Genomic DNA, 14,783 nt, shown 5'->3' with positions numbered 1-14,783 from the left:
AAGTCCCAGAAAGTGCTCAAGTATCATAAAACAAAACAGAACAACGAACCATTAAAAGTGAACATTTCCAAGTATATCCGTGATTAAATTAGGCCATCAATGCGCCGGTGCCCCCATCTGATCGAGAGAGCCAATCACCTTTCTCCCTCACCAGGACAGTAATGAAGGAAATGAAAGCACAGCAACGTTTCACATCGCGATAGCCCACCTTTTCGTTACAGCATCAAAAAACGGCGAACAGATTCAATGCAGGATCTTCTTTCGAAATAACGGTGAAATAACTATGTCTATTCACATTCAGAGTAAACGGGGAACAACGCAAGTTGTCTGGAAACTTAGTAACCAACATAGAATACTTTGTTCCCAGATTCTACTGATGCACAGACTTTGATATGAAAAGGTACCTTGGGTGATTGCCCTACACCCAGAGATCTTCTGGCTGCCTTCTGTTTGCCCTGTCACATTAAACTTGTGCTGCTCTAATCGAATTTGTACTTCTTGCCATTTGTCCGTATTGCTACTAGGGATAGCTGGTCGTGGCAACTCGTGACTGCCACACAAATTCTTTGCCAAAATTGGATAGTCCCGCAACGTGATTCGCAGTGCACGAACTTTGCAACGAGTACATGCCACGCGGCAAGTTAAAAAGCACGCTTCTATTTATTAAAGTAAGTTTCTGGGGACTGACAGCCAGATTCCTCCTTACACTCGGAATTATGACAACACATAAACCAACAGCCTCTCTCAGAGACAAGTGACCACTGCCCATCTTGTGCCGGACAAACGTAGTTGACAAGATTGCACGCAGGGACTGCACAGAAAACTATAGAGGAGAAGCAGGGAGACGATCATCGAGCTGCATTCATGCAGTTCAGTTACCCTGTAAACCCCATTCACAGCTGTTCCTTGTAGGTGCACACAGGGCACTGAGTGTCTCTGACTCCGGGACTTGGAACTCGACCGTCTGCAGCACTGGTTACTTCCTTGTGTGAGGTAACTCCCGATGGAACATATGTAAAACACGATAGCTCATTGAGAAATGCGTCCAAAATAGTACCCAAGAGATGTATTTCTGTTGTGTTTCAGGTCCTGTTCCTGACATGACATTCAGCATTGTACTTATTGTGTGCTTCCTGACGATTCGGTGCATGCTTCCGTGATCGCATTGTGTGCAGTAACCTGCGTTTTAGCTGCAATTATGTATGTTTGAAACCCAGGACCACCGGCCTCTATTTTGTTTTCCTCTTCTCGTGCGCAATTGCAACACAGTAAACGATCAATTAATATTGGAAAATGACATACCCAGGCGTGTGAAAAGCCCAGTTTCCGTGGCAATTATGCAAGGGTTAGAGATTACTTTGATTCAGGAGATAAGGATGGAAAGTGTGTTTGGGTAGAGATGAGGAAAATTGAGGAAAGAGGAAACCAGCCGATGTGGCTGACAAGAATACTAACAGTAACCACAGTGTAAAAAAAACGTACAGGAAAAAATACCGCCTATGAATGACAAAAGAAGGCAAGAATTATGGGAGGCATTCATGTCCCTTCTATCTCTCCTGTTTGAATTGTAAAGAAACTTTGAAGAAAAACAATCGAAAAGTTTTATATGCCCCATCGAACAACGTGCGCTGTACCTTGGTCATTGATTACTGTAGATTAGAATACTTACAATGTGGAAACAGGCCCTTCAGCCCAGCAACTCCATACCGACCCGCCCGAGCCCAAATGCATTCCTCTCCTTTAACCCCGTCAATTTAGCACGGCCATTTCAACTAACCGGTACATTTTTGGACTGTGGGAGAAAACCAGAGCAAGCGCACGCAGCCACGGGAAGAATGTGCAAACTCCACACATTCAGTTGCTTGAGGCGGGAATTGACCCTGACTCTGTGGCATTGTGAAACAGCAGCGCTCACGATGGTGTCAGCGTGAGATGGGATTTATTTGCCTTCTTTAATTGGGAAAAATCTCTGTCATTGTGATCATCTGGAAATACCAGTTCCTTCGCCAGAAAAAGAAATGAATATGTCATTAAGCTTTGTTTGTTTCATGTCCAAGAATACTCAGATCAATAGCTCCTTTCAACGAATAATTTTGACTCAATTTTGCTGCAAATATCTTTTCCTAACTTTGTGTTTTTCTTCTTTTACATTGGTGTCTCGCACCTTACAAATGACAGCAATGGTATGAAAGGAGATGGAAGCATTTAACTCATCAAGTCAGCGGCAGCTTTCAATGAGATCACGGCTGATTTGGTCAGTGCTCAGGGGGCGGTGCTGTCTGTAGTCATGGCCGAGTGGTTACGCAAATGCAGTGCAGGAAGGTACAAATCAAGCTGATGCTAACAACGGCTCGTTTTGAGCCGCTAACTTGCAGTGAAGTGTCGGCGCCAATAAAAGTTGTCACGCATCTCGTCTAATTCCACATCCTGAGCTCGAAATGACCAGATGTCTCTCGCTGAGTTTCGGCAGGGTCTTGCTTGGATGACACCATGACACGTTTTCACTGGATTGGATCATGAAATCGAGTCGGGACTGTGAATAAAACGATGGAAACTTTCAGCAGAGAAGGAGGTAACACTGAAGAAAACAGCTGAGGACAAATGTTTCTCCTTTGTTAGTGAAAGGCACTGCTTCACAAACTGGAAACTTCGAAGTGAAGCAGTGTTGGTGATTATCTTCGCTGCTTGTTCACCTTTTTAATTCTGTTTCCATGAAAATCCATGGCATTACATATCGACTTTCTGCCAGCGGTCAGTGTGTCAGTTGGGCCAGTGGCGTAATGGATAATGCATCTGACTTCGGATCAGAAGATTGTAGGTTCGAGTCCTACCTGGCTCGAGAGGGATATCTCACTTTAACCGTGCCCCACGTTGACGCTCCCCTGTGAAGTCGCTGCCAGTGTGGGGGGTATCTTTCTGTGTGTCTCCCTTTGTGGGTGAAAATGAGCTTGAGTTCCTCAAAAGATTTACAAGTCGTTGTGGAAGCGTCATACATCTGTGCCATTTAATAACATAGTCATTGACAGTTGCCCTGGGAACATTAGAACACACGAGACTTTGGGCCAAGGTTGGAAACTGCGACTGGAATAGATGGCTCTCTGATTAGCCGCGATGCACACAGGCGGAATGGCCTTTTCCCACTTTGTAAATCTACGAAGACAAGTTGAAAATAATCTGCAACGAAAATGTTCAGAAAGGGTGTTTTATTTACACCAAATACGATAGCATCTATCGCCTTGTCTTGTTATTTACTTGTGAGGATTCGGTACTCTCAGCACCGTGGCCCGGATCGTATTCCCGCTCTTTGAATGGTTGTATTGTTCAGCTAACATGTCGGTGTCCCAGTACTTCTGCCGATTTTCCGATGCGAGCAGGTCATTGGTTTTGTCCAAAACATTATGAATGTTCACATAATACAAATAGCTGCAGTTGCTGGAAATCTGAGCCAAAAACGAAAATTGTTTGCGGAACGCAGAAAGACTGGCAACAGAAACATCGACTTTCCTGCTCCTCGGATGCTGCTGTGCTTTTCCAGAATTTTCTGATCTAAAATCAGGTTTCCAGCATCTGCAGTGCCACTTTTGCCGAGTTCCTTCAGTGTCGCTGGTTCCCAATTCAAGAACTCCATCTCTAGCGGTTTCATGTCTGTACCTCCATGCTGTGGAGTTGAAGAGTGAAGAAAATTAACTCACCCCCTCCATCTCTGGGGTAATTAGGGGCTGAAAGTGAATCGTGTCACATTGAAGTATATCTACATGCGACTTAATCTCTGTCTTTTATTGGGAACCATCTCTTTCATTGTAACCATCAGGAAAGACCATTTCGTTCGCCAGAAAAAGAAATGAATATATCATTAACCTTTGTTTGTTTCATGTCCAAGAATACTCAGATCAATAGCTCCCTTGATTACCTCTGCTGGTCATGTTCGCAAAGAGATCGAGCAAATTGCCAAGTGTGAATTTCCTTTCAATAAATAATTTTGACTCAATTTTGCTGCAAATATCTTTTCCTAACTTTGTGCTTTTTTTCCTTTTACATTGGTGTCTCGCACCTTATTAATGACAGCAAAGGTATAAAAGGAGATGGAAACATTTCACTCATGTCAGCAGCAGCTTGCAATGAGATCATGGCTGATTTGGTCAATGCTCAAGGCTGGTGCGCTCTCTGTAGTCATGGCCGAGTGGTAAAGGCGATGGATTTGAAATCCATTGGGGTTCCCCCACGTAGGTTCGAATCCTGCTGACTACGTTATGAATGCTTTCCTGCTGGAGCAATTCAAACTTCAGGATGCCAGTTTTGCAAACCAGCCTGTCATTTGATTAGACTTGGGAAACTCGAGTTCTTCATCAGAAATGTTCCATATTTTAAACATTATCTCTGTTTCTCTTTCCAGATACACTGCTCGACACATCGGGTTTCTGCAGTTGCTATTAAACGTCCTGAGCAGAAGTGCTGCTTTTCATTAGATTCCTTTAATCCCTTGTCCTCTGTTCTCTGACTCTGGTCATTGGCAATACTTCCTCCTGCCCGTCAGAGAACTCATTCCCCACCGCTCCCTCTCACATCATTACAAACGACCGCAGGAATTTGCCACTTAACCATCTTTGTTCCAAAGTGAAGCTCACCAGCCGAGGGAATCTCCCCACCAAACGGGACTTTTCATCCCTGGACATGGTGCACGCCAGAGGATTGTGAAGAGATACTGTGAAAATATTGTCAGTTGGCAGGTGGAAAAATGTTTAGGAAGCAAATCATATAATCTAGCCTCCAGCTTTGGAATTCTTGAGAAACTCTTTGGGAAATGGAATCAGAGGAGAATGAAGAAGTGTGAACTGTCAGTCCGAGTAGAGGAAGGGACATTGACTCTGATGTTCTTGGCACAAGAACTGATCTGAGAGATTGAAAGAATTCTCACTCCCGTACGTGAGGAATACAAACTTCATCTGGACTCTGGGACAATGAAAAACTCTGGAACACTCAAGACAATGTCCAAATATTGACTGGGATCACTACAGTACGAGTTCTATAGATGGGTCAGTTTTTGTCCAGTGTGTGCGGGAGGGCTTCCTGACAGAGTATGTAGAAATGCCTTCAAGGGTAGAAGCCATTTTCGATTTAGTACTGGGTAACGAGCCTGGCCAGGTTTTAGATTTGGAAGTAGGTGAGCACTTTGGAGACAGCGATCACAATTCTCTCAGGTTTACTTTCGTGATGGAAAGGGATTGGTGTACTCCACGGAGCAAGAGTTTCAGCTGGTGGAAGGGAAATCACGATGCAATGAGGTTAGATTTAGGAAGCGTAGAATGGGGTAGGAAACTGCAGGGGGTGAGCACATTAAAATGTGGAGCTTATTCAAGGAAAAGCTCCTGTGTGTCCTGGATAAGTATGTACCTGTCAGGCAGGGAGGAAGATATAGAACGCGTGAGCCGTGGTTTACTAAGGAAATGGAATGCCTGGTTAAGAAGGACAAAAGTCTTATGTTCGGACAAAACGTGAAAACTCAATTAGAGCGCTCGAGGGTTCAAACGATATCAGGAAAGGCCTAAAAAGAGAGCTGAGAAGAGCCAGGAGGAGACATGAGAAGTTGTTGGCAGATAGGATCAGGGTTAATCCTAAGGCTTTCCATAGGTATATCAGCAATAAAAGAATGACAAGAGTTAATTTGGGACAGTCAAGGATAATAGTGGGACGTTTTGTGTGGAGTCGGAGGAGATAGGGGAAGCACTAAATAAATATTTTTCGACAGTGTTCGTGATAGAAAATGAAAATGTTGGCGAGGAAGATACATAGATACTTGCGTCTAGTGTAGTCGATATTGAGGTTCACAAGGATTAGGTGATAGAAATACTGCAGAGTGTGAAAACAGACAAGTCCCCTGGGCCGGATGGGATCTGTCCTAGGATCCTCTGGGAAGCAGGGGAAGAGATTGATGAGACTTTGGAATTGATCGTCAAATCATCGTTGTCTACAGGAAGAGTGCCTGTGGAATGGAGCATAGCATATGTTGTTCCCTTGTTCAAAAAGTTTCGTCGAGGCAACCCTGGTAATTACAGACCAGTCAGTCTCACTGCAGTTGTTGGTAACGTGTTGGAAAAGGTTATTATAGATAGGATTTATGACCATCTCGAAAAGAATAATCTGATCAGGGACAGTCAGCACGGTGTTTTGAAGGGTAGGCCTTGCCTAACGAATCCTGTTGACTTTTTTGACAAAGTGACCAAACAAGTAGATGACAGTAACCCGGTTGATGTGGTGTATATGAGTTTCAGCAAGTTGTTCGATAAGTTTCCCCACAATAGGCTATTATACAAAATGCGGAGGAATGGAACTGTGGGAGAGATTGCAGCTTTGATCAGTAATTGGCTTGCTAATAGAAAACGGTGTTGTAGTTGTTGGAACATGTTCTTCTTGGTGTCCAGGTCTTGGCGGTGTACCACAAGGGTCGGTGTTAGGTCCACTGCTGTTACATGAGATCTAACCTTGCCAATCAGTCTCCCATGGGAAACATTATTGAACGCCTTACTGAAGTCCATATAGATCACATTTATTGCTCTTCCCTCATCAATCTTTTTTGTTACTTCTTCAAAAAACTCAATCAAGTTTGTGAAACATGATTTCCCAAGCACAAACCCATGTTAACAATCCCGAATCAGTCCTTGCCTTTCCAAATACATGTACATTCTGTTCCTCAGGATTCCCTCCATCAATTGGAGTATTCTTGGCAGATGCAGTTTCATGTAGGGAATGCGAGGTCATATACTTTGTTGGGAAGAATCAAAAGACACACTAGTGTTAAAATCGATAGAAATGCAAAAGAAGTGCCGTGCAGAGGAGTCTCAGTGTTCTTATACATGAAACGAACAAAGATTAATCACATATTTATTTCTTGCTGGCAACAAAAACCTTTTCTGATGCTCACAATTAAAGAGATGGTTTCCAAGAAAATAGGAAAATTAAGTCACCAGTATAGTAATCAATTACCAAGATATCCCTCGTGATGTTTTATGAGACATGTGGGATTTTATTTGATTTTGTTTCTCCAAACGTTTTTACAATGGAACCGAGAGTTTTAGATGGGAAGTTAAGATCACGCATGACTATTGCCATTTTTGTCACTCACACGCATTTTTTCCTCCTGTACGATTTATTTCGCTTTGTGGTTACTGCGAGTGGGCTTGTAAACTACACATGCTTGTGAGTTCATTCGTCACTGTTCCTCAACTCCAGCCAAACTGACTTTACATCCTTATTTCCTGAATCAAGGTAATCTCTAACCATTGCATAAATGTCATTAAAACTTCGGTATTTCACACGCCTCTGTATATCATCTTTCAATATTAATTGATCCTTTACTGTATTGCAGTTGTGCATAAGAAGAGAAAAATAGAATAGAGAATGGTGGACCTCCGCTTCACACACCCGTTATTGAAGCGAAAATGCAGATTACTGCCCATAATACGATCGTGGAAGCATGTGCCGAACCCTCAGGAAACACAGAATAAGTGCAGTGCCACAGGGCATGTCAGGGACAGTCCCAGAAGGACAACAGAAATGCTGCTCTAAGCTCCTTTTTTGGATGTATTTCTCAATGAGCAATAGAGTGTGACATGTTTTCCATCAGGAGTTATCTCACACAAGGAAGTAACCAGTGCTGCAGACGGTCATATTATCCGAATTCCAAGCCCTGGAATCAGAGACATTCAATATTCTGTGCATAACTGCAAGGAACATCTGTCCGAGGCGATTTTACAGTCCAGATGAAATTATGAATGCAGCTCTCTAGTTGTCAGCCTCTTTCTCCTATGTCGTGTTTCGTGCAGTCCATGCGTGGAATCTCGTCAACCACGTTTGAACTGCACATGATGGGGTATTGGGCCTTGTTTTCTCGTGAGTTGTCTGAGTGAAGCCCTCGGTTTCTGTGCTGTCATATGTCCGAGTGTTCGGAGGAATCTGGATATCGTTTTCCAGAATTTGTTTTTAACACAGGGAAGCATGATTTAAAAATTACCTCATAGCAAATCCGCGTTGCGAACTTTGTGTGCCATGCATTTGCGAATGAAGGTGGGTGGATATTGGTTCTTGGCAAAGAATTTGTGTGGGCGTCAGTCCAGCAGTCCCTAGTAGCAATACGTACAAACGGCAGGGGCCACACATTCGACTAGAATAGCACAACAATAATAGGACAGGGAAGCAGAAGACAGCCAGACAATTCATGGAAGCAGGGCACTCATCCACGGATTCCATCCATTGGACCCAATCTGCAATCCCAACAAACGGAAGCAGCGGGAATTAAACCAAATTAATTAGTACCAAAACATGAGAGCAGCACTTCACAGGAACCTCTGCAGAGCTGAGAATGTCACCCAGAAAGGGACGAAAAGTCTACAAACCATCTTCCTAGCGTCACGAACTTTTCAACAAGAACACTAGAAGCATCCGAACTTCACATCTTTCTGCTCCAAGACACTCCGCTTTTCCACAACAGAGAATTGCACACTCAACTACCGCGTGTAAGAAGAGAATTTCAGCCCCTACACGACCAAGGGCGGCAGTAAGAGCGAGGGGAAACAGCTGCCACTGTCATTCCACAGCTACAAACGCTCTCTTTGTAAGGTACATTATTGTATGAATGTCGGGGCAGCAGTAGAATATGGGAACTAAACAGCCTGCGCTGTGTATTCATATTCTGGACAATGTGACTTGTTCACAGTTTTCCCTGAAAGTGAGTGGACGTCGTTATTTCACCGCTGTTGTGAAGCCAGATCCTGCACTGAATCTGCTCCCTGGTTTTTAGTTGTTGTGGCTAAAAGGTGGACAATCGCAACGTGAAACTTTGTTATAATTCTCTCATTTCCTTCATTACTGTCCTGGTGAGGGAGGCTGGAGATTGGCTCGCTCGCTCAGATGGAGGCACCAGCGCATTGTTGACCTAATTTAATCGAGAATATAATTGGTAATATCACTTTGCATGGTACATTTCTCTGTTTTGTTTAATGTTACTTGAGCACTTTCTGTTACTTGGCAATGCACTAAATCTCCAGAAAGTCGGGAAGCTCCATTTGGAATTGCTTCGGTGTTATTTGTGTGAGTAGTTCTTGACATACACGTCTCGCACTGCCCCACAGACAGAAGTAATGAGTTTGCGTGTCTGATAATGACTCTGCCTTTTGAGTTTTGCACTTGGTCGACGTTAAGAGCTGTCAGTTTTTGGATTTACTGGAGTGTTAAGGGGATAACACGATTTGTGAGGTTTTTTTTAGTCAACGAAATTATTTGATGGAGAACTTGGGAATGTATCAAGGAGAATGGCCATTGTCTGTAAATATCTGGAAAATATTCCTCTCTGTGTCATTTCAAAACATTACGCCTCAAGAAAAAAATAAAATTCAAACACGCTAACTTAGTAACAAACAGCATGCGTTTTTGCAAGTGGTCTATTCAAACTGTTGTCAGGTACTGGAGTGTCACAGAATTGCCGAGCATGGAAGCAAACCTTCCTATCCAACTTGCACCTGTTGAACAGATGACAGTAACTAATCTAAATATATTTGCCAATATTTGTCCCTTATCTCTCCGAACAATTCCTGTCTGCATACCCATTTAGATGTCTTTGAAGTGTTGTGAGTGCACCAAACTCTGCCACTAAATGTGACAATTTATTCCACAAGCACAAAAATGTCTATTAAAAACAAGTGTTGCTCACGTCCCTTTCAAATTGTACTGCTCTCACATTAAACCTATGCTATCTCACTGTAAACTCATGTGACTTCTGAAAAAGTGTAGATTGACTATGTTCTTTGCTCGTCTACCTCATGATTTTGTAAACTTTTCCAAGGACATCCCTCAGGCCTGAAGCTCCGGGGAAAACTGTCGAAGACTACTGAGCTTCTCAATAATGTCCACACCGTGTAAACCTTTAAAATCGTTGTAAATATTTTTTTTAAAATTATGCTAAGGTATTCATAGAAAGTGCCAGGGGATATTGCCTGAAGTGAAGCGATGCTGACACATTAGTCTTGACAGGTTTGGCGCTTAGTTATCGTCAGGGGGCGTCTCCGAGTGGTTTAATGTCGGTAAAAGCAATGAATGCAGATGCTGGAGACCAGATTCAGGATTCGTGGTGCTGAAGAGCGTAGCAGTACAGGCAGCATCCGAGGAGCAGTAAAATCGACGTTTCGAGTGAAACCCTGTATTCCTGATGAAGGGCTTTTGCCTGAAACGTCGATTTTACTGCTTCTTGGATGCTGCCTGAACTGCTGTGCTCTTCCAGAACCACTAATCCAGAGAGTTTTAATGTGCTGGGTTTAGGATCCAGTCTCTATTGCGTCGTGGGTTTGAAACCCAACTTTGCAATAGAACAACTGCAGGCAGCTTTTTATGACTGAACTACACAGGTCCTGATATTGCTTTGTGGGTGTGTTTGTTACTCCTCGGGTCTCTCACCCTCTCCGTGATAAACACGAAAACATGAACAACTGATTCTTAAAATAATGAGAACTACTGCTGTCCACATCCTCTCGATCACTGTGCGTTTGGATGTGTACACGCACAATTTTGCTGTCAGTTGCTGTGTCTCAAATGATCAGAGCATTTGGCTGAAATGTTGGTTGTCCTAGCCCAAAAAGAGCACAGAGCCTCAAATATTTCACATCAAGTATTGAGATCGACCATGTACTGACAATACAACCACGAGAACTCATCCATGATTGACCCTGAGTCCGCAATGAGTGAGACGGTCACGTGCAGCAAAATGTGACCCCACTCTCTACAAGCCCCTGCTGCCAACTGAAAGGGGCCACTGCAGTTTCAATCAGCGGCTTCCTGCCCAGCCCTGGGACACAGCTCATGGAAACTCCTTCCTCAGGAACGGCTGTTACTGTGTGAAAGGGTAAAACATTCTAATTCAATTTGGAAATGGCTTCAGAAGATTGTTTCTGTTTTCAAAACATTTTATAATCAGAATTCCTTTCTCGAATATTAGAACTGGTAAACTTTGTAGGCAGGTAGAACAAAGAAAGTGTTGATTGTGAGGACTCTGTCTCTTCAGCAGGTGGGATTCCCTACACTCTAATCAGAAATGATTTGGTTTCCTGAGGTATTTTCCCGATTGATTTGCAGTCTGACAGAGTGTCTGGGAATCACTTCGGTGACCTAAAGATCAGGGTCAAAATATGAAAATATTACCAGAGAATAGTAAATCCCGGGGCAATGCCTAAATGGATTGTAATGGTCTGAAGGAATAAATCTGAGAAATGAACGACTTGGAAAATGTTATTTGCAATGGGGAGGAATGAACGAGATTTTTGAAAATTGCCGTGTCAGCTGAATTAAAGTCAGTATGAAATGATAAATTAAGCAAAACGAATGCTGCCCTGGTACGCTCAGTCGGTAGACCTTGAGACCGTTAATCTCAATGGTGTGGGGTCGAGACCCACGCTGGGCGCTGTTGTTTGTTAATAGGTTTGCCGCTCTCCATTAATGTTGCAAGAGCGAATTCACTCGCTGAGGCAGGTTTTGTTGACACATTTTTTTCCTCCGTTTTTGATCATCTCTTGGTTTCTGAGTGAAAACTGTCTCCACTGTACTGCAGGTGCAAGAGACAAGGTTATCAGTTCAGCCGAATATGCTATAAACGATGTCCCTTCCAAATCTTGAGGTTCCATTCCAAATGTGCCCCAACCAAAATGTCCTGAGACGTCGAATGCGAATGGCCACATGACAGTGACAGCTGCATGTCAAATGATGCTGCAATAGAATTAACTGAATGAGAATGCTTTGATGGAAACCGAATGGAACTCTCCCTGAAATTCTCCCAATTCACTCGGTAAATGATGCTGTTGTGTCCCCATATGTGTTTACGTAATGTAACAGGGGTGGGGGTGATGCAGGATAGTGAGGATTCCGTGTGGGTCAGAAGTGATTTGTTCGAACAGGGAATTCAAACGTCCACAGAGCAGACATAGCTGATTGGTCCAGGATCAGACTTTTCCCTTCTGTTTCCGTACCAACAAAAGAAATTGCGGGAAAATCTCAGCAGGTCTGGTAGAATCTTGGAATGGAAAACCGAGTTAAGTCTTCAAGACCAGTGACACTTCTTACTCCATGTCCATCTCCGTCTACCTTTTTATTGAATATCTCCTGACTCTCAACTTTATACTCAGTTTCTCTTTTATTACTCCATCTTCAAACATTCTCCCAGTCTCAAAATTTAATAGCAGAACTGTTCCATCTCTCACCTCGCCGAGTTATGAGATGAGGACTTCGAAATGCACCATTAACTCTGTTTCTATTTCCTTAGAAACTGGACGGTCAGAGACCAGAAGGCATCGGAGGAGAGTTAGAGCTTTCAGCCCATCTGGTCTGCCCGCCATTCGGTCATGACTCATATCGTTCCCAAACCAATTTTCAGCCTTCTATCTGTGACATTTATCTCCCCTGAATTTAGGATTCAGTCTTTTTCCCAGAGTGCGAATGAAACTGTCCCAACCGTCTCCACATCTGCTGGCAGCTGTTACACCGTATTTGTGAGTGATCGAGCTCAATTTCAGTCCCACGCAGCAAACACGTCTGTTCTGAGCAATGCAATCCCCGCTGCATGACAGATCGATCGGGTCTCTGACCCCACGGTTTTTCTGCGAGATAGTAGTTAGCTCCTTCACCACCCACGGCAAGGACCGGTGCTTCAAAATGTGGGGACAAAGAACGATAGGCACAAGAGTTTGTACAGGTTAGGTCGAAAGGGTTATTGTCAACTTCAGTGGAGTCCCTGCTTCAGAGTCTGGATTTGAATCGCCCAGGCCTGGATAAAATTCCAAGTCAGGAAATGAAGATTTATTTCTCTTCTTGTGGCTACTCTGAATGAAAACCATTTTCTGCTTCAACAGAGAGCACAGACCCGGTTCTGCCAGAAGGAATCCAGTGATTGATTGCATCCAACTGGAATCATAGAGTCATAGAGATGTACTGCAGGGAAACAGACCCTTCATTCAAACCTGTCCATGCTGATCGGAAATCCCAACCCAATTTGGTCCCTCTTGCCAGCACACGGCCCATATCCCTCCAAACACTTCCTACTCATATACAATTTCAAATGCCTCTTAAATGTTGCAATTGTACGAGCCTCCACCACATCCTCTGGCAGCCATGGCAGCACAGACACTGAATAAATTGTCACTGCAAATCCCCTCTAAGGATCTCGCCTTTCTGCGCTGAAACTATCTCGCTGTTCATTCAATGTCGCTATGTCTAATTCTTGGAAGTCGCTCCCTATCGACATCATGGCTGTATCACTGTATTGAGCACTTCGAGGACGAAGTAAAGGAACTTAGCATCTCAATCTCTTGAGTAATTATGGTTGGGCAGTGAAGCCTATCCCAAAGAGTGACGTGCATTCTCCAGAATTTCGTTTGAAAAAACTGCAGTTTCCAAGTGGACATCCGAAAGTGGTCCGGAACAAAAGTAAAGTTTTGAAGGGAAAGTAGGATAAACTGAAAGTCAATGATGACTGAGATGAATGAGGCAGAAAGTGAGTAAGGAGCTGTTGGTACAAGGATCAATGTCAGTGCTAATGGTTTAGCCCTTACTGCCCACTGTTAACATCAACTCACACACCACTCCTGGTAAATTCACCACAATTACCCTGGTCTCTTGGTATGAGTTTCTATCTGTACATATTCAGGTGGTAAATCGGCCCCGAGAGGATGAACGCATACTGTTTATCCTGTCAGGTTAAAGAGGTGAAGGCATCAGTTTGAAATCAAAGCAAGAAGAGATTGCCTCTTCCTGTACATTTTCAGTGGACAGTTAACAGCTGTGAACTTCTTTCCTGCACAAGCGGACGTTGATATAAATTCTCATCGAGCAGCTTTATTACAGAAAGGTAGTCCGATTACCTGTGATCAAATATTTCATTAAATGCCTTGATTGATTTGAAGAACCGTGTCTGAGGTTTCTTCAGTTAAATCATATGATAATAACCATGATAATGGTGTCAAATGCTGTCAAATGTTCTGTACATTGAAATTTCATTATTTAATCTTCTTGTAAAAGCCGTATTGTTTATCCAACATCGCGAAAGTAACAGATCAGCATGCTTCTTTTGTTTGAGCTCAGACCGTTATTATTTCGTGCTCCCAAGCACTACCTCCTGATGTGGACCCATTAGTCTATGTTCTATCCTGCTAATTCAACGCAGAGTTCTTTTTACTCTGTTCGACTAGGATTTGTCTATCTCTTCTACTATTATTCTCCGTCTGTCTTTTCAAGTTTTTTGGGAATAATGAAGAGACGCAGGAGACACTGCAGACTTGCAGGACAATGTTGTAGTAATAACGCATCCAATGAGATAATGGCTCTCATTGTCTGCTGTCACCATTCATTGATTTTCGGCAAACGGCAATGGCATCATAGAAATCCTATAATTGGAGTGAAACTGCTTTTTTTTCTGGTCTATTATGAATACTAATTAGAATTGTAAAAGCTCATAACATTTTGAGTGAACAGATGTCACCTGATCTCACACCGAAGTAACACAGACATTACTTGGAGACTGTGAGCCCAGTTCTACACACTCTGGCCGGGAGGTGGGGGTGGGGGGGGGGGGGGGGGTGGCGTAGCAAGCCACGGAAACAGCCTCCGATTTTAACACTTTTCCAGGAGTAGAAATGAAAAATTAGGGAGAGATGGTACAGAGAGACAAAGGGACACAAACAGAAATTCTCCATTCACCATGGCTGCTCATCGATATAAAGGAGAAGAAAAAGGTAGTGAATGCCAGCTTTTCG

General features: G+C 43.3%; 2 non-coding genes across 2 annotated transcripts; both read left to right on the top strand.

The window, feature by feature from the left end:
- The first annotated feature begins 2,766 nt into the window (after nt 1-2,766).
- On the top strand, nt 2,767-2,839 carry trnar-ucg (transfer RNA arginine (anticodon UCG)). The gene has a single exon. It is a non-coding gene; the product is annotated as a tRNA-Arg (tRNA).
- A 1,327-nt stretch (nt 2,840-4,166) lies between these two features.
- Nucleotides 4,167-4,248, top strand: trnas-uga (transfer RNA serine (anticodon UGA)). The gene has a single exon. It is a non-coding gene; the product is annotated as a tRNA-Ser (tRNA).
- The last annotated feature ends 10,535 nt before the right edge of the window (nt 4,249-14,783 follow it).

The sequence above is a fragment of the Chiloscyllium punctatum genome, unplaced genomic scaffold (genome assembly GCF_047496795.1).
Source record: "Chiloscyllium punctatum isolate Juve2018m unplaced genomic scaffold, sChiPun1.3 scaffold_100, whole genome shotgun sequence".
NCBI classification, from domain to species: domain Eukaryota; kingdom Metazoa; phylum Chordata; class Chondrichthyes; order Orectolobiformes; family Hemiscylliidae; genus Chiloscyllium; species Chiloscyllium punctatum.
This window is presented reverse-complemented; position numbering and strand designations above follow the sequence as displayed.